The sequence below is a fragment of the Microcebus murinus genome, chromosome 5 (assembly GCF_040939455.1).
Source record: "Microcebus murinus isolate Inina chromosome 5, M.murinus_Inina_mat1.0, whole genome shotgun sequence".
Classification (NCBI taxonomy): domain Eukaryota; kingdom Metazoa; phylum Chordata; class Mammalia; order Primates; family Cheirogaleidae; genus Microcebus; species Microcebus murinus.
Window position 1 is genome coordinate 102,998,020 of NC_134108.1, and position 26,700 is coordinate 103,024,719.

The 26,700-nt window shown below is 53.9% G+C and overlaps 1 protein-coding gene and 1 long non-coding RNA gene across 2 annotated transcripts in view; one reads left to right on the forward strand and one right to left on the reverse strand.

The window, feature by feature from the left end:
• LOC142870982 (uncharacterized) overlaps positions 1-14,704 on the reverse strand; it is a 28,333-nt gene extending 13,629 nt beyond the window's left edge. Inside the window, exons 1-2 of the long non-coding RNA XR_012919330.1 lie at positions 14,416-14,704; positions 7,273-7,446 (exon numbers count right to left, since the gene is read on the reverse strand). This is a non-coding gene — a long non-coding RNA (uncharacterized LOC142870982). The remainder of the gene's footprint in view (positions 1-7,272; positions 7,447-14,415) is intronic.
• LOC105869149 (triggering receptor expressed on myeloid cells 1) overlaps positions 1-26,700 on the forward strand; it is a 298,495-nt gene that overhangs the window by 76,440 nt on the left and 195,355 nt on the right. The gene's annotated exons all lie outside the window — the stretch shown is intronic.

Sequence of the window (26,700 nt, forward strand, 5' to 3'; positions counted from 1 at the left end):
GGCACCAAGGACTCAGGAACTTGCCCAAGAGCACCCAGCTAGTGGGAGGTGGAAGCAGGATTTGAATTCACAATTAAATGGCCTCATATTTATTCCTGACCCTTGAAGAGCACTTTATACTCTGTAAACTGTCTTCACACCTATTTTGTCCAACAAGGAAGACACTGAAATCCAGAAAGGCTAAGCGACCTGTTCCAAGTCACACACCTGACTTCAACCTGTGAATGTGGGAGACCCGTGGGAAGGTTTTTGTTTGTTTTGTTTTACACCTGCCAGGGCTTTTTTAGGTGGAAGCTGCTCCTAAGAGGCGAACAGGATCAGGGAGGTGGGCCAGGACAGGGGCCTCTGAGAGTATGGGCCATCCTGGGTCTTGGGAGCTGAAGGCTGGAGCCAAGGCCTGCCCTGGGACCTCCCATGGGCAGAGGAGCTGGGCAGGGACTCCACTGCCTTGTCTCTGCTTTGTTTGTGACATTGCAGAGGGGCAGGTGGGGGACAGAGCAGAAGGCCAGCTAGGCATTTCTACTGGATCTCCAGCCTACAGCTACGCCAGAAGCCACGCCCCTCTCTATGTTTGCACTCAGAGGGCCACACCCCTGCAGATGGCAGAGACTGACTCCCCCTCCCCTTCCATCCCCCTGCTCCAGGCCAAATGCTTTTTCCCTCACATGAAGGCACCTTTCAGCACCTGGGCCCTAAGCTGGGGTGCCCTGTCCAGGGAGGAAAGAATAGAGAGAGGGTAAGGAGGAGGCTGGGCGTGGGGTGAGGTTGGGTGGGCAGGTGGGGGTAGCTGAGGCTAGGACACAGTTATGTAGGTGATTGTCTTGCACCCACCACCTTTCTTTTTGTACGATTCTTTCTTTATATAGTGACTCCCAGTTTTCAAAACCTTTCTTTCCTCCTAGCAACTCTTGCTCTGAGATACGTCATTCACACCAAGGTAAACATGACTGATATCAGCTTCCAAAGTGACCCTTTCAAGGGAAAAGTGCATTTTGGCAGTGGCCTCTTTGTTTGTTCATCCATTCTTTGATTTACTCAACAACTTCCTTTGGCATTCCTGGGGACCCTCCATCCCATCTCGAAGCTTTAGCGGGGACATCTCGAAGCTGTTCGGTGGGCTGCTGTCCAAGCTTTGGGCTTTGTGGGTAATGACACCCCCACCCTCTGACAGCGTGTAGGTATGTTGGCAGCAACCCAAGCTTTCCTTTTTGCACCTTCGATGAAAGGAAAAGTAATTCATCCTTATGAAAGAACTTTGGGGGACTTTGCCTAAATGAAAAGGGAGGCGCTCTAATGATAGATTTTTAGGCATCAACCCATCAGCCTAGTTGGGTCATGGGGCTGAGCTCCCCAGGACAGTTTGGCAGGAGCCCACCCGGGACATGGGAACTCGGGGTGGAATTTCCAAAGGGGGCTGCTGGCAGTCTGGCTATGTCTCTCTCTGTCCTCCTCGGTAGGGAAGGGGCTGATTGTGAGCTCTTAGGGGAAGACTCTGAGCTCAGAGCTGGAGGGGATCCAGGGAATCATCTACCCAGCAGTTTACAGAGGATAGAATGGCTTAAAAGTAGCACAGCCTTTTAATAAATTTAATTTATGCTGAAATCCAAAATATAAAACAGCTAAGAGCTGTAGCTCCAGTTGACAGGGTCGGGGCACTGACTCTGCCTACCCTGCTTTGCACTTGCGTCCTGAACTGGTCCAAAGCATCCCAGGGTCCTCCACAGCTCCGAAGAACACAAATATTAACAGAACCCATTGCGCCGGTCCTGTCATCCATCTCACAGACAATGACCCTGAATGGCGGACCATGGTCTTTAGGGTCCTCCACCTCTTACAGTCTGCTTTTGGTTCATGTTCATTCCCTAGACTCGGAATGTGTCCTCCTTTCTATCCTGACCTGCAAAATTCCACCCACCCTTCAGGCTCAGCTCAAATGCCACTTCCAGCATGGAGTGCTCCTCAGCCCTCCGGCCCAGTTCTGGCCCTACGCTCACACACCGGGGTGTTCCCAGAGCTCGCTGCATTCGCACCTCGCTTAGGCTCATCTTCGCTTGCATTTCTGCTTATCTGAAGAGCCCTTTTCTCCCTCACCAGACAGTTGGTCTCCCTGAGCTCAGGGGCTTTTTACACATCTCCAGCAGCCCCCCGCCCCCCACACACACACCCCGCCGGGTAGCTGTGCAATCCCGGTGAGGCTACTGACGGGCTTTCTCGAGACGGTGGCATGCTTTGCCTACTGCGGTGGGGGTCTGCCTACTGAACCACCCTAGATCACAGTAACTTGGCAAGGAAGGCATTGAGTTTGACTAGACAGCTACTTGGAGACCTAAAGTAGGCCGGGGAGGGGACACAGAGCCTTCAGAGCCTGGGAGGGAGACCCTTCCTCTCCAAACTGGCCCCTCCCCAGCCCCAAGAAGATGGAGGGCAGAATGGGGGTGGGAAAAGGGCTGGGGCCTCTGCGTTTCCCCCATCACTGATTTCCCTCTTCTCTGGCATCTTAAGAGCTCAGACTCAAGCCCTTCGAGGGCTTTTGAAACAATTAGATTTGCAAGTGCCCAGTGCTCAGTCTAATTGCTTAAAAGCCACTTCAGGCTCCAACTGACCCAGAGCAAAGCCTGGGGGGAGGGGAGACCTGAGGCACTTTGTCGCTGGTTTCCCAGGACTTTCTTGGTGACCAAGGCTTGGGTAAGAAGTGATGCCAAAAAGGAGCCTTCAACTGTCCCCAGGAGTAAAGCCACCATAACTTTCCAGTCCTTTCCCCAGGGCCTTGCCCTCAGGGAACCCCTCAGCGAGCCCTTCTCTTGGACACCTCATGCCAATCCCAGCGTTCTCAGGGGGGATGGGAGCAGGTGTGTCCATGGCCCATTTCTAGCATCTGAAAGTGGACTAAGCCAAAGTAGAGAAGCCCGGAAGCGTCGGGGCAAGCCTTGGGGTGTCCGACTCAAGGAAGATGCTTTGCTCTGCGCCATTCTGCGATTAGGACAAGAGGGGCTTTTGCAGTCTCTAAGTCAGTCCTACCTCTCCACGCCTTCCTGATCACTCTTCCCCCAAATTCTAGTTTCTGCATAAAATTCATCTCTCTGGCTTAAGACCATGCGATGGCTCCATGTCAGATAGGGTCACACCGTCCCCCAGCCTCCAAGCCCCTCTGCACTTTGGGCCCCCTACCTTTCCCACCCCATCTGCCCTGTGTCCCTTCACACCCCCCGCTCTTGCCCTCCGCCCCTTTGCCATCTGAACGAAGACATTCATGTATGCACCAGCTACATGCCAAGCAGAGGGGATGCTGGGATGAATGAGCCATGGGCCTTGCTCTCAGGGTGACACCTTCTAGTTGGGACATAGAAACGGACAGATTATTCCTTCGCCAAATACTTGTTGAGCACCTACTATATGCCAGACCCTGTTCTTGGCCCTAGAGACACTGAGGTGCACAAAACAGATAAAGTCTCAACTCTTCGGAGCTTATACGGTGGAAGGAGAGACAGGCAGAAACACATGAGCAAAGAGACATGTAATCTGCCAGGTAGGGATGAACGAATGAAGGACAACAATGCAGGGGGAAGAGAAGGCTCTTGGAGATAAGGACATTGGAGCAGAAACCTGAGTCAAGGGAGGGAGCCATCTGTGCAAAGGTCCTGAGGCAGGTGTGCCTGTGGGTTCAAGGAGGAGCAAGGGGGCCAGAGTGACTGGAGAAGAGCAAGTGAGCGGAGAAGAAATGGAAATGAATTCAGAGGGCGTAGGGCCATATCATGGACACTGCAGTCCTGGCAAGGTCTTTGGATCCTAGAATGAGGTGGGAGCCATGGGGGATATTGAGCAGGGGGTGACATGAGCAAACATATGTTTTAAAAGGCTCACTTTGGTGGCTGGTGGAGGACTGCCTGGAGGAGGGGGCAAGAGTGGAAGCAGGAGGACCAGTTAGGAAGCTACTGTGATAGTCCAGGTGAGGGATGGCGGTGGCTGGGGTATTGGGCAGTGCTCAGATCAGAGATGATCATGGTACAGTGTAGACACTCTATTAGGACAGCACACGTCAGGGACCCTTTGACGGACAGGGAGGTGGGGGCGGTGCTGCAGGTTTGATCATGAAGCCAAATCTTCAAGGTGGGGGAGCTGGCACAGGCAGGAGAGGAGAAAGTGGGGCAGAGGAGGCCGCAAGCACCAGGCGGGTGCTCCAGGGTGTTGCAGGGACTGGGGGCAGTGCAGCCAGGCCAGGACAGCACTTGGTGGCAGGGAGTGGTGTGGGCAGACACCAAAGGTCAGTAGCTCAGTTGGATTTGGGCCTTATCTGGGGACAGCAGGGAGCCACTGAAGGGTGTTGAGCCTGGACTATCACAGTCCAGTCTGTGCTTGAGAAAAACCACTCCGGCTGTGGACAAGGGAGAGGAGGCCAGCTAGGAGGCTGTCGTGGTGGCCTGTGACAGAGCAAGTGGCCTGCACAAGAGGAGCTGTGATGGGGCCTGGAGAACTGCTAACAGGAAAGTCACCAGGGCCGGGCGCGGTGGCTCATACCTACAATCCTAGCACTCTGGGAGGCCGAGGCGGGCAGATTGCTCAAGGTCAGGAGTTCGAAACCAGCCTGAGCAAGAGTGAGACGCCATCTCTACTAGAAACAGAAAGAAATTAATTGGCCAACTAATATATATATGTATAGAAAAAATTAGCGGGGCATAGTGGCGCATGCCTGTAATCCCAGCTACTCGGGAGGCTGAGGCAGGAGGATCCCTTGAGCCTAGGAGTTTGAGGTTGCTGTGAGCTAGGCTGATGCCACAGCACTCACTCTAGCCTGGGCAACAAAGCAAGACTCTATCTCAAAAAAAAAAAAAAAAAAAAAGGAAAGTTCAGATGTTGGCTGATCAGACACAGGGATTAGAAAGCAGAAGGGAAAAAAGAGTAACCCACGCTCAGCTCCAGTGCCCTCAGACAAGGGGTCCCATGCTTGCAGCCCTCCTCTGGCCCTCCCCACAGGGCGAGGTGTATGTCCAGAAGGAAGGAGTCACCCGGCATCCTAGACCACACTCTGGATACCCAGAATCTTCTGCCTCAGGGGCCTGGAGCCTCCCCAGGTCCAACCCCCAGAGCGAGGCCTGTGCCTCGGCTGCACGCTGCGTGCGGGGCGTGTGGACAGCTTGGGCGTGCAGATGGGACTGTCCACACCCGTGCTCCTGAAGCCCTTCCCAGTTTACGCAGAGGCTGGGGGTGGGCAGGGCTGGGGGGACGCAGAGGCAGTGTCTCCCTGGTCTGCCTTGTACAGAACTCTACGCCCGAGAACTCTAAATGCAAACCCGGCCTTCCAGATCTTCCGAAGGTGTATGTGTCAGCCTAGGAGAATAGAACATCTTTTATAAAACAGTTTGTTAACTTGATTTATAACTTTTAAATATTTAGACAGATGGAATGTGGGCCTCCATTCGTACTTTCTCCTGGGCCCGAGGGGTGAGTGGAAAACTCCCAAGGGCTGGGATTATGTCTTATTTGCCGCGTTCACCCCGCCATGCCCCCAGCCTCAGGCCCCGGACCTTGGTAATTTCCATAGAAGTGGAAGAAGAATCACATCCCAGCCTAATAGTGAGGAACGTGGACTTGATGTGAACCCAGGGGAAAAGGCTGGTCAGGCCACTGAGCGCAGAGGCTTTTGGATGTCGTGGCCAGGGGCTGGGGAGGAGGCTGCCCTGCACAAGGGGTTAAGAGCAAGCAGACTGCCTGGGTTCAAAGCCCAGCTCTGCTCTTTAGGGTTGCTGGCAGATTGCTGGCCGCAGCAGGTTGCTCAGCTCCTCGGTGCGCAGTTGCCAGCCTGTAAAATAGGCTCATGCTAATAATCCCTAATTACCACCCCCTCCCCAGTGTACTGGGGGAAGGTGCAGAGTTTGCATGCAGTAGTTCTATAAACGGTTGCCATCGCTATCACATGACATGGCCTTTTGGAAGGAATTTTTAATCCAAGCTAAAGTGCAGCTCCTGGCAAATTAGGGAAGGCGGAGAAGTTGATTTTGGTGGCAGACTTTACTCCCACTTTCGGAGTTCCCCATGGAGGAGGGGACACTTAGTGACCAGGCTGCTCCCCGCTCCACTACCAGCCTTGGGTAACCCCCCAGTTCTCTGTCTCTGCAGGCTCAACCTCTCACTCCCTGGGGGCTTTGCCAAACGACCCATTTGCCAATTCTTGAGAACCTCATTCACAGGAAGACGTCAAAGGGTGAGAACGGACCCGCTCAGCACTGAGTGCCCTAGCACATTATCTCACTCAGTCCTTTTAATAATCCTCCGAGCACTACTCCAGACCTCTTATTCCTATTTCTCCCACACCTGAGCAGAGAGAGGTTGAGCAACTTGCCCGTATGTCTCAGCAGCGAGTTGCGGAGCTAGGACTAGAACCCAAGAACGCGTGGCTATGGAGTCCGCTCTCCTTCTGTGATGGATCCTGCCTTAGTCAGAGCTACCGTGACCCTCTGACCTAGGAAAGAGTTTGGGCATTCTGGAGACAAGGCCCTATCCCCAAGGGGCACTTTGATGGCGGGGTGGGATCGTAGGCACTGTGGCGGCTGGTGGTGGGCTGGTGTTCTGCTTCGTAGGGGAGAGGAAGTTCTTTTGGCTTCCCTTAGATAATAGCCGAGGGCCTCCCAGGCAACCAACCAACCAACCCTGGCTTTTCAAGGGCCGAGAGTATGGCTGGGTCTGGAAAGGCAGGTACTTTGTGTGCTGGAAATTCTGAGGCAGAGAGCTCTGTTTGGCAGTGAGGGTTCCAAATGGAGGGGATTCTTAAGGCACACGGAGCTCCTCCTTCCTGACCCCAACCCTGTCTCAGTCCCACAGCCAGGCCCTACTGAGGGCCACAGAGACAAGCTGGTGACATGCACTGCTCAGAAAGCTGCCCCCCATGGGGATGAAAAGCCCATGAAATGGCACTCAGGCCTCACTTGCTCGATGATGCAGACAGAGATGTTTCATTCTGGCCCTTGCTCTCTGGGGCTTACCATCCCATAGGAAGATGGACATACACACTGGGGAACATCACATGGCAAGAGAACCATGGAAGCCTGCCTTTTGGACCTGACGAGAACTCACTGTGTGACCTTGGGCAAGTTACTTACCCTCTCTGATCTTGGTTTCTCATCCATAAAACGAGGATAAAAAAGTTAGGATAAAAAGTTAGGGTTGATCACTGGGTTAAACTTTGTTTTTCCTCTTAACTTTAGATCGAATGAAACCCAACACAGAACTCTGCTACAAAAAGTAGAGCCACCCTGCTTATGAGAGTTGGGAGCCAACCTTCTCTGACTTCTTCTTCTTCTCAGGTGGTTTGCAAGGGCAGCTCTCAGTGCCTTTCCTTGTGAGGCCTGGACCCCGTTGAACAAGCTCAGGAATGGCTCCATGGGCGCAGTCAAGACAGACTTGAAGGCTGGAAGGTTTCGCTGAGTGGAGGTGTCGGGGGGCACACAGGGGCTGTGTAAGGACAGAGGCAGAGACAGGGAAGGGTGAGGTCCATGCCGGCACAGAGCTAGCCTGGCTGGGACGGAGAAGTCCTGGAGGAGGGGGTAGAAAGAGCCTAAGAAAGGGGGGGGGGCCCGAGGTGCCCATGGGGACTTCACAGGAGCATGAAGGCGGGGTGATTTCTGCAACAACTGGGTGGGGTGCACCCTGCATCGAGGACATAATAGCCGTGTCTGCCTCAGGGGGTTGCTCTGAGGGCGAAGTCAGTGAATGTATCTGAAGCCGCAGGACAGTGGCTGGCACACAAGGGCTGCCCCATAAGCATTTGTTGAATACAGTCAGACCATGGTGGACCCTGAGGTTGCCAAAGTTCTGCCGCCCTCCTGCCCTTTGGCCTAGTGGAGGAAGTGACAGCTTAGAATGTCACCAGCTTTGTGCTCAATGGTTACGGTGATGATGAGATGTGTGGGCGGGGGGGGGGTTCTGCAGGTGTCGTGCAGCCACCCCCCCATACACACGCATGCTTGCCTGTGTACACACACACTCGTGCCTCCCTCAGCCCTTTTGCTACTGGCTGTCCTCACCCTCCAGAGCCCCGGGATCCCCTCCCCACACCCCACTGCAAGTCCACACCTTGCTCTGCCTTCTCCCTCCCCTCTGCCTGAGTCCTCCTACCCACCATAAATCTGTGACTCTGGAGGGGGGGCGGGGGAGGCCGGGAGTAGGGGGAGAGGGAAGCAGCAAACCAAACCAAGCCCAGCTAATGAAAACGGTGATAAATCTCTGTCTATCAGGTTTGTTGTGAGCACAAACATTGCCAAACAAGGGCCCAGATGGCCTGCAGGCCCTCCTCCCTATGGTCTGCAGAGCTTTAAATGGAAATGGTTGCTTTAGACATCTATTTACTGCTTGGAAACAGGGGATGATTGAGACCAGGGGTACCTGGCCAGGAAATGGGGGCAGGCCAGGTGGGAACCCTGAGCAGGACTCTGCTGGCCAGTCCCCAGCCTTGGCCATCCCTGCTCCTCGAGAGCCCTCTTTGACACAGGCTACTAGGTTAGGGGACAGAGACGCCCCCCCCCCACCAGCTGATAGTCAGGCCTCCATGGCCTGGCCTCAACCTGCTCCAAGATGCACGCTCCTGGCCAGACCCACCTCCTCACCATCGTTCTCAGAGTTCTTCACACTCTGCCTAGAACTTTCCCTCTTTTCCATCTATCCAACTGAAGGAAGCCTGCCATACCTTCAAGCCCATGCCAAACCCTCCCTCCTCCAGGAAGTCTCCCCACCCCTGGTCCTCATGAACCTCTCTGGGCTCCATTCCTGCAGCACCTGCCACCGAGAGCCCGGCGAGGTCATTGCGAGGCAACCGCATGGGAGGCCGGCAGGCCTGGGTGCACCGCCAGGCTTCACCCTTTAGCCAGGCACCTCGGCAGGTTGATCTCTCAGCTTCGGTTTCTTTCTCTATAAAACAGGTGTAATTATGCGGCCTACCTCCCAGCACAGTTGTGAGGATTAAATGAAATGAGTGAGAAGGACGGGGCCGTGGAAGTCAGAATCTGCTAAGGAGGGTGTAGCAAGTCACCTGCCGGCCATAAGCAAATAAATCAATCAATCAAGTGTGGAATGTGCTCAGGCAAAGTGAGCAGCATAATGTAAGAACTTCATGTGCACCAGCATTTATTATGGGGGCCACCCAATCATGACCGGGCAGCATGCTTCTCTGTGCCTTGTCTTTTCACAGAAGGGTGTGTGTGTGTGTGTGTGTGTGTGTGTGTGAGTGTGCGCACGCGTGCATCCTAGTTTGAGTTTCCCTGAAAACAGACTCTGACGCAAGAAGCCAGGTGCAGATAGTTTACCAGGGGGGTGAGCCCTGGGAGCTGGAGGGAGGGAATGGGGAGTTGAGATGGGGAAGGGAAGGGAGCAAAGCCAATGAGTAGTGGTTAATGAGCAGGTTACAGTGTGGGCAACGGGGCTCTCTGAGGAATGGTGAGGACATGCCACAGAACTGCCCCACAGAGTCCTGAGGTGGCCAGGGTGTTTATGCACCCACTGTGTCCTTTACTAATAGGTTGGGGGTTGCCCTGGGGCATTAAATCCCTGGCACTTCCCGGCCCCCCTGGGGGCTGAGCGAAGCCTCTGTGGACCCAGCGCTGGAGACGCCCTGCAGGTGGGAAGCAGGAAGGCTACTTGGGCTGGACAGTTCTTGGGCTTGGACACTTTCCCATCACTGATGCAGATGGCGGGGAAGTGGGCCAGGGGACACGAGGCGAGGTGTCAGCAGCGTCCTCTGCCAAATCCTCGCCGTTCTACCCCCCACAGCACTGTGCACACAGTAGGCTCATCATGATTATTTGCGGGCAGGAGGCTTGAGCTAAGAGCTGGGGAAAGCTGCACTCTCCCCACTGCTCAGTTTTGATTCCTGCTGGGGTGGTAAGGCATATGACCACTACTGGCTTCATCTTATTCTGTAAAATCAGGATGTTTCTACCTTCTCTTGCTTATGCTGTAGCCTGCTGTAAGGCATTGCAACAGGGGGTGCTCGGGACAGGTCAGAGCTGGCTGTGACGGTGATGATGGGAGGGGGCAGGCTGCTCTATACAGGCACGATTCAAGCAAGAGCTGCCCAGTGCCATGTCATTCCCACACACACTCTGCAGTCAAAGCAAAGAGCTCGTTCCCCTGGCCCTACTGCGATTCCTCCTGCTTCTTTCTAGTCCATGACAACCCCAAAGGCAAAGGATCAAGAAAGAAAAGGTCAAGGGGCTAAGATTTGCTGACTCCTCAGCAAAAAGGATCCCAGATTTCCCTGCTCACCAAGGATGCTCTGTGGTTCCTTATTTCTAGGTCAGTCATGGGTTTTGCCAATGGCTGGTGAGTGCAGAAACCACTTAGTACAGAAATTCTTAACTTGGAGGGTTTGGAATCCATAGGGGGCCAGTAGATAAGCTTTAGGTGCCCCCAAATCCCTTGAAAATATATGTCAAATTGAGTGTGTACATGTGTGCACATTGAACATTCCAAGTTGGTGATATGTGTGCACATATATGTACACATTGATCACCATTCCAAGTTGGTGATCTGGAGTTTCTGGCAAATTCTCAAAGGAGTCTCTGACCCAAGGAAAGTAGACTTGCTCTAGCTCAAATCTCCCACCTCAAAGGGGAGGATTAGAGAGGGTAAATGACCACTGAGTCACACATTAGGAGCTGACAGACCCCAAGTTCCCCAACCTTGTGTGGCTGTGTGGGTCCGTTAGGTCTGGCTGGTGGCACAACCAGAAAAGCAGGCTGGCTCACCAGGAGGCTGCACTGAGACCCGGCCTGCACACTGCAGTGTCTCCTTGCTTCCCAGGAGACACCTCCAAGGCACGATGTGGTCACTAATCCCTGGAGATGACGGTGGGTGCTGAGGTCTACTTTCATGAAAACCAACATAAGAAAAAAACCAGACCAAACCTGGAAAGAAAAGGAACTCTCTGTTACTGAGACAAAGTGCTGGCACAGGAAGCTTCAAACTAGAGTTAAGCGTGGGCCCACTGGCGGGCCTCAGTTTCCAGATGTGGAAATGGAAGTGATAATCACGCTTACTATCTCTAAACTGTGGTGGAGATTAAAGAAGATGAAGCTAGCAAAAATGGCTTGTAAGAGGGAAAGCTGTACACAAATGCCAGTAATGATCGTAACAGCGGAGGCCTGGGGAATACTTGTTTTGCTGCTGAGAGGAAATTGTTTGCCACCTGGATGCCAATTACCCGGTTTGGGACATCTATGACATTTTCCTTCAAGCTCTTGCAGCCTACTGTTGGAGCAGGCGCCCTGGTTTTGGAGTCAAACCTGGATCTGCACGGTAGCTCCACCACCTGTGCATGTGTGACCTTAGACAAATCACTCGAACTCTGCGGCTTGGATTGTCCCTGTACAAAATGAAGACGCGTGCCTACCTCATGGGGACATTATGAGGATTTGACAATGAAAAAATATATATATAATGGTGACTGGCACATAATAATTGCTCAATAAACATTAACTATTTTGTTCCTGTTCCTCAGCTGTACCTTTGGATGGTTTATTTGTTCACTATGCAGACTCTGTCTCCCCCACATCTCTGTCTCACCCGCTGACATGCAATCGCCGTGACACAGGATATGGCCGTCTTGTTTACAGCTGTGTTGCGCAGGCCTGGCACACGTTGTGCTACACAGACTTGCTAAATGAACCAGTGCGAGTACAAAAGTACAAACGTTTTTTGAGGCTGAGCAGGAACTCATGTTCCTTCTCATGACAATGCGAGAAGGCTCATCAGCAGGGACCAGCCCCGAGGGGGACCTGGAGCTGTGCCCAAGCCCTAATAAGGGGTCAAGAGAGTAGGTCTCTGGTCCTGGCGCTGCCGCTTGACTGCTGAGCCACTTTGGGCAAGTCGCTGGCCTCCTCTGACCCTCTGTGTGCTTCCTCCAGAGCGTGGGAGCCCCGAGATTCCAGGGCTTCCCTCTTAGAGGCTGGCCTCCAAGGAGCTCCGGCCAGCTGGGGAGTATGGGATTTCGGGATAATTCAGCCCACTTAATTAATGAAGAGGAAGAAGAAGTGGGAGAGGATAAAGGCGGGGAGGGGCGCAGTCCTGAAAGAAAAGTCAACAGGCAGTAGGGGGTGGGGGTGGGCTGGGGAAAGCCGCGCCGGGCCAAAGCGCCGAGCAGCTGTGCGCGCCCCCGCGCGCGTCTGCGCGGCTGCCCGAGCGCCCGAGCCTCCGCCTGCCCCTCCCTTCCCTGTGCGCCTCGCCAGTTCCCGCCGCCACTGACTTTCTGACTTCTTAACTTGTCAGCAAATCCCAGAGTTAAAAATGCACACGCACCCCGGCCAGCCGCCAGCAGGGCCGTCTGGCCGCGGCTCCAGATGTGGGGCCACCGCGCGGGCCGCCTGCCCCGCCGCGCAGACTAAACAATCGGCCTTGGCCGTGAGCGCAGCGCAATTCCAGATGCCTCGTCCCTCGCGCCGCGCGCTAATTGGGCCGCGGGCGCGAGGCTCTGTCAGCGCCAGCTCGGCCCAGCCCAGGGCGGCCTTGGCCCGGCGCCCGCCCGCGGCGCTACCTGGGGCGGGGGCGGGTGGGGAGACTGGCTGGGGGGAGGACGGAGGTGAGGGGGAGAGGGAGAGGAAGACGAGGACGACAGAGATAGGCAGGGGCGCAGAGATCAGAGACCGGGAGACACACACGAAGAGAGGCAGACAGAAAGGGGCAGAGACATTCTCAAAGAGAAAACCAGGAACACTGAGCTGTACTCAGACTCAGGAGGAGACAGAGACGAGAGAGCGGGAGAGACGCAAAGAGCTGGGGCGGTAGAGGAGCAGGGGCAGGCCGACCCACACAGGAAAATTCAAGACAAATCATGACGACGTGAAGGAAACGAACGTGGACGCAGCCAGGGAACCCTGTGTGGTGGAGCACATGAGACCCGCATGTCCCCCCCCTCCGTGGCTGCTGCGTTACGGGTGTCCCCCTCTTTTGTTTTACAGCACCCACTCCCCCCATTCTCACTCTGCAATTCGTCCCAGGCCCGAGGCGAAGCCGGGGACTGAGTCCGCCCGCGCCCGCGCGGTGACCCACGCCTGGCCTGGCTGGGGGACTGCGCGGAGGAGGAGCCCTCACTCCCACAGGAGCCTGAGCCTTTGAGACTTCACCCCCAAACCTGGACTTGGAGACGGGGATTCGCCTGGAGGCGGCAGGCGGGTGCTGGGTGGGGCTCTGCGGGGATTTGCCTAGAGGCACGGGGATGCCCAAACGATCCCTGCGGGCCCCCTCCCCTGGGCCGCCTCCCCGGCGGCCTCCTCCTCTCCCGTGCGCCCCGGGGCCTGCTCAGCCCCAGGTTAGCCAAAGCCCGGGCAGGGAAGCCCACCGAGGACCACCCGGGGGAGCTCCCAGCCTCGCCTTCCGCCCCCGGGCGCCCCGGGGGTGAGCGCCGAGGGCCGTGTGGCGGCCCCGCGGCTCTTGGCGGCCCCTCTCTGACAATCTTTCCTTTGTTTGTTTTCTTAAATCTGGGAGGCCCGAATTCCTGCCGGATTCCGTAGGTTTCACTCAGGAAGGAGGCGCCCCCACCCCGCCCCCTCTCCCGTCGGGCCGGGCAGCGGGGGGAATGGCAGGTTCTTCCCGGAGGCCAGCGGCGCGCGGCCCCGCGGCCCGGGCGGGGAAGGCGGGCGCCGGGCGCGGCGGAGAGTCCCGGGCGTCCTGCCCGTGCGCCACCGCGCAGCCCCGCCGGAGGGCCGCGGGCAGCCTCGGCAGAGAAAATTAAAAGAAAGAAAGAAAGAAAGAAAAATCAAACCAGGAACGCTCTAAAAGACACAAAGAGCAGCCCTCCCCCGACCCCAGCTTCATTCCACAGCCCCCCACCTCTCACACTCCTCTCTCTCCCCTCTCTCTCATTTTGGTCTCCAAACTTGAGCCTCATTAATTTCCAAAAAAAATTTCCCCCAATAAAAGGCAAACATGGAAAGAAAAACAAACTATTAGAAAATAGAGGAGGGAGGAAATGTTATTTAAAAGGTTAGCAGACCGCATCATTTTCCAATGATATTATATACTCCCAGCAGTATCCAAAATATATATGGGCCCTGGGCCAAGAATGTAAAAAAACTTTTTTTGAAAAAAAACCCCTTACTTAGACACAACATCTGGACGCGAGAGCGAACAAACCCCCCATTTATCACACTTAATCCTCCAATGAAGCAATCGACAGTTGACTTCTGTTTTGCTAATTTAGCTGCTTTCAAGCGCCGGCCCAGTCCAGACCGGGAATTAAGTGTCACTGGTGGAGGGCTTGCCCTGCCCCCGCCCGTCTTCGCTCCCTCCCGCGCCCCAGCCTTTGGATTGGGAAAAAAGACTATTAGAGAAGAAAGAAACTTTTTACGAATTCCCTCTACCCCTGCCCACTCGGGTCGGCGAAAACCTCGACTCTGACCTTGCTCTGTGCCCTGCCCGGCACCCGACACCCACCTCCTCGGCAGCCACGCCCCCACCGCCCGCAGCTCCAGGCAGTCGCCTCGCTCACCGCCTTCTCCTCCGATTGGCTGGGTGCTGCCGTCCTCGTACCTGGCACTGCCTGGTGGCCTGGCAGCTTGACCCTGGGGCCGGGAGAGGACAGGGGAGGGTCGTGGTGCTTGGCGGCAGAGAGCGTCCATTCCTCCCACCCCCGGAAGTGGATGAGAGGCTGCAGGCCCCGAGGTGGAGGCCCTGGGCCAGCGGTGTCCGGAGACAATGGGATCTTGTGAGAACGCAAAGCGGGAGAGAGAATAAATCAGGGAGAGTGTATCATTTGAGGATTAGTCAATAAATCCCTGGGACCCTAGCCCAGTGGGGCTGGTGCCAGAGGCAGGGCTGGACCCAAGTGCAGACTTCCTTCCTCAGTAACCTTCCCTTCCCTTCCCAGAGGCCTCCTGGGTCTCTCTCTCTCTCCTCACCGCTGTCTGTCCATCTCTTAGTCTTCAGGGCTCCTCTCCTAAACTTGGGAGCCCAGGACACAGCCTTTTGTCCTTCCCCTCCCTCCCTTGTTGCTGGAATGGAGCAGTGAAGGTTGCAGGCTAGGGTGCTGTCCTTAGACACCTGCCAACAGAAGGTGCTGGAAAATGTGTTCTACCTCCAGCCTGCCCACCCCTCTTCACTCTGATCCAGCCCGCCCCCAGCCCCCCAACTCTGTGCCCTGGCAGTGTGGTCAGGATCAGCCTGTACTCCTAAAAGAGGCCCGAGCACCCTGACCCCCAGTTCTTTGTCGGCTCTCATGGTGGCCTGGCTGGGCCTCAAACTTCTTAGGAAGGGGCCCTGAGTTCTGGCCCCAATCCAGATGCAGTCTCAAACCTCCTGAGCCCATCCCCCCAGGGCTCATGGAAGCCTCCTATCTGGAGCACCCTCCATATGGCCCGTACTTGCCCCAACAGGCATTTAGCAGCACCTATTTTAGGCTAGGCAGTGTGCTAGGCTCATGGTATTTGGACATGGATGAGACTCTTTTCCTGCCCCTCCCTGATTCTTTTCCTGCCTCTGTTGGGTCTTATTTTCTGGGTCCATATCACCTAGTGACACTCCTTCCATAAGCAGTCACTGGGTACCTGCCATGTGCCAGACGCCGTGCTGGGCACTGGGCCTTCGGAAATGATGAAAGACCATTTCCGTCCTCAAACTTGGTAGGGAGACAGATATGCCAATAATGAATTCTAAGACAAGGCAGACAGTAAGGGGCCAAAGATGGCATTTATAAAAGCTTAGGGTGTGCCCAGAGGACGGACTGACTTGCCCTGGCTGGGATGGAAGGAGGGTGTGATAGGTCACAGGGTGGTGGTGGTGAAACTTCATCACCCTGGCTCTTAAAGCCCACTGGGCTGGGCTGGGGCGGTGGGCGGGGGGTGGTACAGTCTAATGGCTGAGAGCAGAGTCTCCGGAGCCAGATGGAGAAGCCAGATTTCCTGCTCTGCCACATCAGCTGTGGGTCTAGGGCCTCTTGGTCTCTCTGAGCCTCGGTTCGTCATATGAAAAGTGGGGCTGACAATAGTCACTGCCTAGAAACTATGGGGCGAGCAGCTGGCACATGGCAATCTCTGAGTGAACATCCACTTTAATTATCTTTCTTCTCAAGCGTATGGACGGATCACCCTGTAGCTTCCCTGCCCGCCTCCCCTTGTCCCCCATCTCAACCTGAGGGCCTAGCACGGTGCTGGGCACACAGAGTAAGTGGCGGAATAAATCGATGGCTAAAATACGGCTCAAGTGACACTAGGTAGACAGTGCTGTGGGTGCTGGGCCTGAACATGCCATCTCCTGGCTCTGATACCTGGCCATGGGCTGGGTGGGCCACGATGGGGGTTCTTCCTGCTCCCACGTCTCCGGAAGTCAAGCAGAGCAGGACCCTGTGAAGCCCCCTTTTCTCTGCTCAGCAGGAAGCCAAGAATGTCTTCTGGCCTGGAGCCACCATTCTGTGGCTCTGGTTTGGGCCAAGTCTTGACTGCTGTGTGTCCTTGGGCAAGACATATCCCCTCTCTGGGCCTTGGCCTCCTCATAGGTAAAATGAACAGGTTGGATTGGATGGCCTCCAGGCCCGCTACAGCCTTTGTGGTTTACGTCTGCTTCTCCTTTCAGCTGGAGGGGGGCCTGCTCATCTGGAGGGGTGGTTTTCTGTTCTGCCATTTCTCATCTGCCTCTTGGCTTTTCACAGCAGTGCCCTCTCCTTTCTCCCTTCAGCAATCTTCCTCCCTCCTCGTCTTCCTCTGCCACAGTCCGGGGTGTGGAGAGTATGTGGGTGAAGTGATGCTCAACTTTTTCCTGGGCAGCTGCCCCCTCCCGCCACTACCTTGGTGGCTTCTTGACCCCCAAACACAATCCAGGCTTGAGGAGCCAGGCCTCTCCATCTGTCCCCTTGGCCGGGAGTCTGTCCCTGAGGGCTTTGGTGGTGTCCTGACCCTTGACCTCTGACTTCTGGGAGAGTGGGAGAATGGCATCCCAGCTGTACCAAGAGAGCACCTAATATGGGTCTTCTGTCCCCAGAGACAGGCAGGCTCTGTATTCCCACACTGCCCTTCCCCCAGATCCCTCCCCTCCAAATCCTAGGCTCAGGGAAGGCGACAGAAAAGGAAGACTTTCCTTTTCTTTTCTTTTTTAAGAGACAGGGTCTTGCTCTGCCATGCAGGCTGGAGTGCAGTGGCATGATCATAAATCACTGCAGCCTCCAACTCTTGGGCTCAAGCAGTCCTCCTGCCTCAGCCTCCCACACAGCTGGGACTACAGGAAGCCTTTTCTAAGTCTAGCTGGCACTCATCCCCCAAACCCAACTCCTGCACAATGCCATCTCCCACCTCTGAAGCTGGGAGAACCCCTTTACAGAGGCCCATGTGCCTGGAGGTTATTATTGTCACCAAGGAACCAGTTATCGTTGTCACAAATCATTTCCAGAGACCCTACTGTGTGCCAGGTACTGTGGTATGAGCCAGGAGGAGGCGTCTGTGTTGGAGTAGAAGGAACTGGGGGGTAGGACAAAGGCTGGGGGGAATCCCCAAGGAGGCGCAGCCCTGCCAAGCCGAGGGCTTGTGGGCAGAAGTTTGGCAATGCCTGTGCGTGGGCCCAGTTGGAGTGGCACCTGAGATGGAGCCAGGTCCTGGAGGCAGGTAAACAGGACGCTGTGTGCTAGGTGTGGTGGAGAAGGGGAGGGGGCACAGGGGGCACAATGGGCCATTGTGTGCTCTGGAGTCGCCTTCACTCCTGGACTCTGGGCTTCCCCTTCCTCTGTACAGCCCCCCACTGGGCCGTGCAGATATCAAGGCCTATGGACGATGAAGTCCTAAGTACCCAGATATGTCATCTAGTGGTTGGACTCTTCTGTTCTTGCCTAGACCATGATGGACCAGGGCGTTGTGCTGGGTGCTGCATGGCCCAGCCAGGAGGGCACAACGGGGAGCGTCTGGTTGCTGGAATGTGATTGACGGAGATCTAACCAAGGCTGGTGACCCAGCTCTGGCCTCAGCTGGGCTGCTAGCTAGCTGTGTCTGTTCTCAGAAAAGTCACATAATTGCTCTAACCCTTAGTTTGCTCATCTGTAAAATGGGATAAGGGTGACCCTTGCCCTGTCTACCGCTCAGTGTATGTGGTGTTGTGACAGAGCCTTGGACATTGTTGAGGTGGCTGGTTTTGCTTCAGTTGTTACTCTGCTGCAAGAGCCCCTCTGTCTGTGAATCTCTGCTCTGGGTTCAGGTGTAGGCGGAATTGAGAACTACCCATGTGGGGCTATTAAGAGACCAAGGAGAGGAATCAGGATTTAATTTCTCCCAGTATTCAGCCAGCCCATCTTCGACTGAAGATTCATTCGCTGTTCATTCACTTCATTCACTATTCATTCGGTCAACACACATGTTTTTGAGCTTCCTCTCTTATGCCAAGTACTTCAAGGCCCTGGGCCTTCCAAAATGAGTAAGATATGTTTCCCGTCCTCAGGGAACTCCTAGTCAAATGGGGTAGGGGCTGAACACACACATACACGCACACACGCAGAGCATTAACATATAATCATAGCAGCTAATATTCATTGAGCACTTGCTATGTGCCAGGAATGGTTATAAGCACTTTATATGCCCTCATTCGTATAATCATTCCCATTTTGAAGATGAGGAGAATGAAGCACAGAGAAGGTAAGCATCTTGCCCCAAATCACGCAGCTAGTAAGTGACAGGGCCAGGATTGATTCCAGGCAGTCTGTCTAGAAACCAAGCTCTTAGCCAACACATAGTACGTACGGCATGCATGACCCTATACTACCAAGGCAAAAGAAGAGTGAAGAGAAATTTGGGTTGGCCCTCTGAAGGAACGGAAAAGGAGAGGAGGGACTGGCTATTGTCCAGCTTCCACTAGGACAGGACAAGGTAAAACAGGCTTGACTTACAGCTGGAAAGATCTGTAATGTCTCAGAAAAGGGGGTCTTAGGATGTGTTTCCAAGCAAGGAGGCCGAGTCAGGCTTCCTTGAAGACAGCAGAGAGCTGGTTGGGGTAGATTCCCTGTCATCCCTCTGCTTGAAGTCCCTTCTAGCCCAACGCTCTGTGAGGGAGACCCTGAGAGGTTCCTGGTTGTAGGACCATGACACCTACCCCACATGTAACTTGAGCTTCCCCAGTTCAGAAGCCTGTGGGGTTCTTGTTGCTTCTCTTGGCTGTAGTGTGCTGGGAGCTGGGAGATATTGAGTAGGACTGAGCGTGTGAGCAGGTATTGATCAGGGAGCAAGTGATGCAAATTCACCTCCAACTCCTTTAAGCAAAAGGAAGGGCATTATCAGCTCAAACATGCAGGAAGGACAGGAGTGTGTGTGTGTGTGTGTGTACGTGCACACATGTGCATGAGGGTGAGGGGCAAAGTTTAGAGACTACTGAAAATACTTTCGGTTTTCCCTCTTGCATTCTTTCTTGATACAATCCATAACTTGGCTATGTTTTTTGGTGTATGGTAGCCTCATTTTTTTGTTTTTGTGTCCGGCAGCTGAGCTTCCTCTCAATGGCAGTGGGGAAGTGGGGAGGGGAAGGAAGATCAGGGCTTCTTCTTTCACTCACTGGAGGGCAGGGAGAGGGAAGTAGAAGAGCATGGCATCAATTTCATGGTCACATCTCAGAGGAAAGAGCATTTGCCATCCCTAACACCCTCTGTCTATAAAATCCTAGGGGAAGACTCCCACTGACCTAGCTTGGGTCATGTGCCCACCTCTTGGACAAATCAGGTGGCTAAGAAAATTCTGTTTTAATGATTGGTTAGGCCTAGCTCATTGGCTCCCTCTGAGACCAGAAGCCAGGGAATAGTGACTGGCAGCCCAGGGTTACCATCGCCAAAAGTAGACAAGGCTGCCCACAAACAACAAACTCCCCTTACCCCCACCCCTGGCAGAGGAAGCAATAGGATAAACTTAGCACACCTTCTTGGAGCTTCAATTTTAGTTTGAGATTTTGGGGGGGACACTTTTTAATGACATTTTAAAACATTATATATATATATATATATATATATATATATTTTTTTTTTTTTTTTTTTTTTTGAGACAGAGTCTCGCTTTGTTGCCCAGGCTAGAGTGAGTGCTGTGGCGTCAGCCTAGCTCACAGCAACCTCAATCTCCTGGGCTCAAGCAATCCTCCTGCCTCAGCCTCCCAAGTAGCTGGGACTACAGGCATACACCACCATGCCCGGCTATTTTTTTCTATATATATTAGTTGGCCAATTAATTTCTTTCTATTTTTATAGTAGAGACGGGGTCTTGCTCTTGCTCAGGCTGGTTTTGAACTCCTGACCTTGAGCAATCTGCCCGCCTGGGCCTCCCAGAGTGCTAGGATTACAGGCGTGAGCCACCGCGCCTGGCCGACATTTTAAAACATTATAACACATGATATATTATGGAGTAAAATTCAAATTTTACTCCATAAAATTTATTCTAAATTTACTCCAAAGTAAAATTTATAGGTGTCTAAGATAAGATATAAAATGTCAAAAAATTTTGGACTTGTAGCAGGCTGTCTTCCTTATTGAGTCTCCCCTCCTACTCCATGTATATTTGTTTAAGCTCCTCTGATGTTAAGGTTGCTTGGGTGGGGATGGAGCCGGAGTTGGAAAGTTTGAGACATACTAGAAATGGAAATAATGTGGATTTTGGAGCCAGAGAGATGCAGCTTAAAATCTTGCTCTGCCGTTTTCTAGTAGTGTGGTCTTAGGAAACTCGCATCCTCTCTCTGAGCCTGTTTGCCCCCCTGTGAAGTGGGTGCAATGGTGGCTGCTTAGCAGAGAGGTGGTGACAAGGAGTAAGTGACCTAATGCTGACACACACAGCCCAGTGCCTGGCTCCAAGGAAGACGCTTTGTAAATGTCAGCTCTCATCTCTCTCTCCTTCCTCTGTCTGCAGGCTCCTCAGGCCAGCCCTGCTGATCCAGGGCCCTGGGAGCCTGGGAAGGGGACCCCACACATGGTCCCCAGCGAAGCATCTACTGCTCTCAGTGGAAGCCTTATGCCTTGCTCCTTGCTCTTGGGAGCTGTAACCATAGACATGGGCATGGTGCTAGATGGCTTCACCACCTTGTAGATACAGCATAGGCAATTACTCCTTTGCTGGTGGAACATCACCCACCGAGGGGGACCTTCCAAAGCCCTTTGTATTAACTTCTCTTGTGGTATATGTGACCCAGCACTGCAGTGATGCACTTACCTGTTTATATATCTCTTGATGCCACCAGTTTGTGAAGTCTCAGAGGCAAGAATCGTTTTCTCCACCTCTGTCCCTCTGGTGCTCAACTCAAAAGTTGGCAGAGTGACCCAGTGATGGCCTAATGAAGGGACCAGTGTAGAGACCTGCTCCCCTAGCTGCTCTTTGTCCAGGCAACAAGTTACCACTATTGTTTACGGAGTGGCATCTGGCATGTACTAAGAGCTGTTTCACTCATTCTTTCATATAATCCTTGAAACAACCCTATGTCCTAGGGACTATAGTTTGCTCCCATTTTAGAGATGAGAAACTGAGGCTCAGAGGATTATGGAACTTGCACGTGGTTACCCAGCCTGTGAATGGAGCATCAGAATGCAAATCCAATTCTGTCAGATGTCAAAGTCAGGAATAAACCTCTCCATGCTTCTATCTCCCACCCCAGGCTATACTGAGGGGCGGAGAGAAGAAGGCTGGGGTACAGAGATCCCCAGAAATATGAAATAAGGGGTCCACTAAAGAGAGAAAGGGTTGGTGATCAGAGAGGGTGTGGGGTGAGGCTGGGGGAGGGGAAGGAGGGGGTTTGGGGGCTGAAGTTCACAGGGAAGTTCAGGGGGCTGGGGGGGGCTGGGAGACTGGGTTGGGGGCCAGACGCTGTGGGAGGAGGTGTCGGGCAGGGTCTTCCCCTTGGAACTGGATGGGCTGGAGGCAGCCTGTTCAGGTTGTTTTCAAGCTGGCTTGGGGGTGTTTAATATTAATAGTAATGACTGTGGCGGGAAGATAATAGGCCTCAGTCAGATGAGAAGGGAGTAAGCGCTTATCTATGGCTGCTGAAGACACATGTCTTTCACCTGCTCCTTTAATATCCCCCTTCTTTCATTCCACCGCCCACCCCCTCCCACCAGCCTAGAACAAAAGGGGTATTATGGGCCGGGGTGTTTTCAGGCTGCAGCCAAGGAGACCTCCCCTTCCCCCTCTGCCCCCCCACCCCAGTTTGAATGAGGCTTTTTCCTCCCGCAGGAGATTAGCTCCGTTTGACAAGGCAGTGAACTTTGGGAGGGGTGAGTGGGGGTCTCCTCCGGGAGCCTCCAGAGTGCAGCCCTGACGAACGAATGCTGCCGGAGCCGGAGCGAGACCCTGGGAGACAACCTCAAGACAGACACACGGAGTCAGTGGCAGACAGACAGACAGACAGACAGACAGACAGACACACACACACACACACACACACACACACACACACACAGAGAACAGGAAAGGCATGGAGGCAGAGTTAGATTCTTAGGTACAGGGACACACGCACACACACACACCCGGGAGAGAGAGGGAGAGACAGACACACAGACATTGACAAAGAACAAAGAGACAGAGAAACACACATACACACTTGATACCAAACAGACTGACCCAGAGGGAGACAAAGGCAGACAGAGAGATGGGGGACAGAGACATGAAGAAGGAGACACCGAAGTGACAAACAAGGATGAGGAGAGGAAAGGAAATGGAAGGAGAAAAAGGAAGACCAGAAAGTGAATTTGGCAAGAGGCAGGCAAAAAAGAAAGGAGGCCCAGAAGGAAAGTTGCGAGAAGGCTGCTGGACCCTTGACCTTCCTGAACCGTGCTCTGCTGACCCTGGCCTTGGGCCCCTTGCAGAGTCAGGCGGTCTGGAGTGGGCATTTGCATAGCCTTGGGGGACTAGGAGTGGAGACAGAGCCCAGGCAGCAGGAGGGAAAGAGACAGACTGGGAAACTGGCCCAGGGACTAGCTTAGTGCTAGATGAGAGGCAGATAGGAAACGCCAGTGGGAAATGCAGATGCCTTGAGAAGGTGGCCCCCAGCCTGGGAAGGACTGTCTGATAGGCACGAGCAGGTGTGGAGAGGATGCGCTGGGGGATGGGGCTCCCAGGAGGCTTCTTTGGGGGCCATACAGAAAGAGGATCCCTCTGTTGGTGGCCAGATGGAGCCAGTAGGAAAACCAAGGGCTACTTCCACTGTTGCCATGACTCCCAACCCAATCCCTATGATGGAAAGGTCCAATGGCAGGGCAGTGAGGCAGCCAGGCTGCGAGACCCAGACAGTCCTGGTTTTAAATCCCAGCTCTGCCACTATGTCATTTCAGATAAGAAACCTAATACATGTAAACCCTTCTTTGCCCATCTACAAAATGGGAATAACAATGGTGTTTCCCATAAGGGTGGTTGTGAGACTCAAGTTAGGATGAGGTATTTAGCACCACCAGAGACCCAGAGTAAGAAAGAACATCTATTGGCTACTTATGGTTTGCGGGCCCTGGTCCACAACATCTTTCGAATATTATTTCTTTTAAAATCTCAGAAAAATCCCTCCAATTGCTGACCAAGGAGCATTTTATTTATTTATTTATTTTAAAGACAGGGTCTTGCTCTGTCGCCCAGGCTAGAGTACAGTGGTGCAATCATAGCTCACTGTAACCTCAAACTCTTGGGCTCAAGTGATCCTCCTGCCTTCTAAGTAGCTGAGACTATAGGCAGGTGCCACCACACCTGGCTAATTATGTTATTTTTCATAGAGATGGGTTCTCACTATGTTGTCCAGCCTGGTCTCGAATTCCTGGTCTCAAGTGATCCTTCCACCTCAGCCTCCCAAAGTCCTGGGATTACATGTGTGAGCCACTGCACCCAGCCTGAAGAATATTTTAAATTATAAACTATTAAATGGTGGAGCCATGACTTGAACCTAGATAGCTGAGTCTCAATCATCATTGCCTTTCCTCCTGGCAGTGGTGACTAAGACTGGCCTCATTAATAAGAGACACACAGTCCCAATCTCCCCTGTCCAGAAGGAGCTTCACAGTTTTTTCAGGAAGAAAAGTGGATTTTTGTGGACCTCGAGGGGCTTGTGGTTTCTGCTGGTGGAGGCGCAGGTGAGGCAGCGTGTGCTGGGAAATGCTCTGCAGCTGGCCTTCCAGGAGGGAAAAAGGCGTCCGCCAGTTTCCATGCTGTAAATGCTCCCAGCACGGCCAACTTCAAGCTACCAGCGTGGCACTCACTGCGCTGGGAGCTGGGAGCTGGGAGCTGGGAAACGGTGCTCGCGATCTGCTCTGGCAAGCCCAGGGACTGGCTCTCACAGGACGCTGAGTGAGTGGGGCCCAAGTTGCCTGCGTGGAGAGATGACTTCAGTGTACCCATCCCCGCCCCCCACCGGGAGTTTCCAACCTTATTCAGAGAGAAGGGGCACCTGGTACCCCCAAGTCAGTGCCAATGCCAGGTGCTCTACAGAAGGTTCCAGACCAACGGCCCATGCTATGGAGTTTGTCGAAGTTCACAAATGGGAGAGAGTGCCGGGGGCTGGCTGGGGGCATTGGTGTACCTGTTTTGTGTATCCCTCTGTCCTCTGTAGTTGGGAACTTCTAGACCCAGGGACAGCCTCTTCTCTCCCCAGATCTGTTCTCCCCAGCCTTGGCCAGTCCCTACACCCCCTTGCCCTCCACAATGCCTAGACCACCCCTCTAGGGGCGGTGGACTCCCAGAGTGCGGTCACAGCGGTGCTGGGGGCGGGGGTGTGCTCCTCACCCTCTGGGGCCCCGAGTGCCTTCTGTGAAACCAAATACTCCCCCCAGTCGCCCACCCGAACACCTGACTCCCTCCTGGGGCCCACTCAGGGTGAAGGCCGTTTCCTGTCTGGGTCTTGGTAACCCCCTGAAATCCCGGCCTCCCTCCCCCGATCCCTTCCAAATGCTTATTAAGCCGTTTGCAAATCCAGGGCTGAACTGCTGCATGAGTTTAATAAAGCAGAAGACAGATGCCATCCATCACGGGGCCCGGGTGGGGTGCAGCGGGCTGCTGGGCTCACACCCTCCTGGCTGCTTCTAGGTCACCCAGGCGCACGTCCGCAGGGGGCCCTCTCCTGGCCCACGTTCCCCATCCAGGACCTCCCGGCTGTGACCTCTCTCAGCTCACATCCCTGCCTCAGATCCCACTCGGAAGACCACTGGCTCTCTGGGGACAGCGAGAATGGCCCCGAACTGAGCGGTCAGCCCAACCCCCGCGTTCCACGTGGCTGTCTGTGACAGGCAGGGCCACGACTAGGGTGCAAAATTTAAGGGGGTGCCAAAATCTCAGTAACCAAGGTAAATCATATTTTGATGCAACATTCTTTAGAAAAATAAAAATTAGCCAGTCGTGGTGGCTCACGCCTGTAATCCTAGCACTCTGGGAGGCTGAGGCGGGCGGATTGCTTGAGGTCAGGAGTTCAAAACCAGCCTGAGTGAGACCCCATCTCTACTAAAAATAGAAAGAAATTAATTGACCAACTGAAAATATATATACAAAAAATTAGCCGGGCATGGTGGCACATGCCTGTAGTCCCAGCTACTCAGGAGGCTGAGGCAGTAGGATTGCTTGAGCCCAGGAGTTTGAGGTTGCTGTGAGCTAGACTGATGCCACGGCACTCACTCTAGCCTGGGCAACAAAGTGAGACTCTGTCTCAAAAAAAAAAAAGAAAAAAAAAAGAAAAGAAAAAGAAAACTAATGCAAAAAAATTCATGAACAAAATACCACAATTTTGAATGAAGACAGGATCAGTCTTACCGACGGTTCCTGGTGCCTCAGTCTCCACGACTCATCATGGCACTGAGAACGGCCACCTCAGGCTCAGCGAGTTCAATGTTCAGGTGAACCTGGTCTGTCCCCAGACCTGCTCCTTCGGTAGTCTTCCGACTTCAGGAAAGGCAACTCCATCCTTCCGGTTGCTCAGGCCAAAAAAACTGGAGTCGCACTTGACTGCTCTCTTTCTCCCACACCCCAACCCAACTCCCAGGAAAACATGTTGGTTCTACTTTCAAAATACACCCAGAACCCCATGACTTCTCACCCCGCCACTGCTGGACCCTGGCCCCAGCCTTCACCCACTCCCACTGAGAGGGCTCCGGCGGCTGCCTCGCTGGTCTCCCTCCTTCCCTCCTGCCCCCTACGGTGTACTCTCTCCACAGAGCAGCAAAAGGACCCTTTAAGACCAAAGTCAGACCATGCCAGCCTTCTGTTCAGAACCCCTCAGAGGTTCCCATTGTGCTGGGAGTAAAGGCCAGGCCCTTACAATAGCCCTACATGATCTGCCCCCTTCTCCAACATGTCTCCCATAGTTCTCTCCTCTGCCCCCTGCACTCTGGACACATTAGCAGGCTAACTACACGCCTGCCTCAGGGCCTTTGCACTTGCTATGCCCCCTGCTGACACTCTTACCCCAGATGTCTATGTGGATCCCTCCCTGCTTTCCTTCAGGAGTCTGCTCAAGCATCACCTTGTTGCTATAAATAAAAAAGCATATTGCCCCTCCCTGACTCTATCTCCCTTGCCCTGTTTTTTGTTGTTGTTGTTGTTTTCTTTTTTGCTTGCTCCTTGAGGGCACAGTTTGTCTCTGAGTCCCCTGGGTGATCCCAGTGCCGGCATGCAGCATGCAGTATAGACATGGTCCATGCTGTCTGCCAGCCCTGCCTTGGTGTAGCCTTCTGCACACAGTGGTCCTTGGTTGGGGGGCTCCCACTGAAATGCTTCCTCCTGTCTGTCTACCCACCCAGGGGTCCTCTCCTTGCTCCCAGCCCTG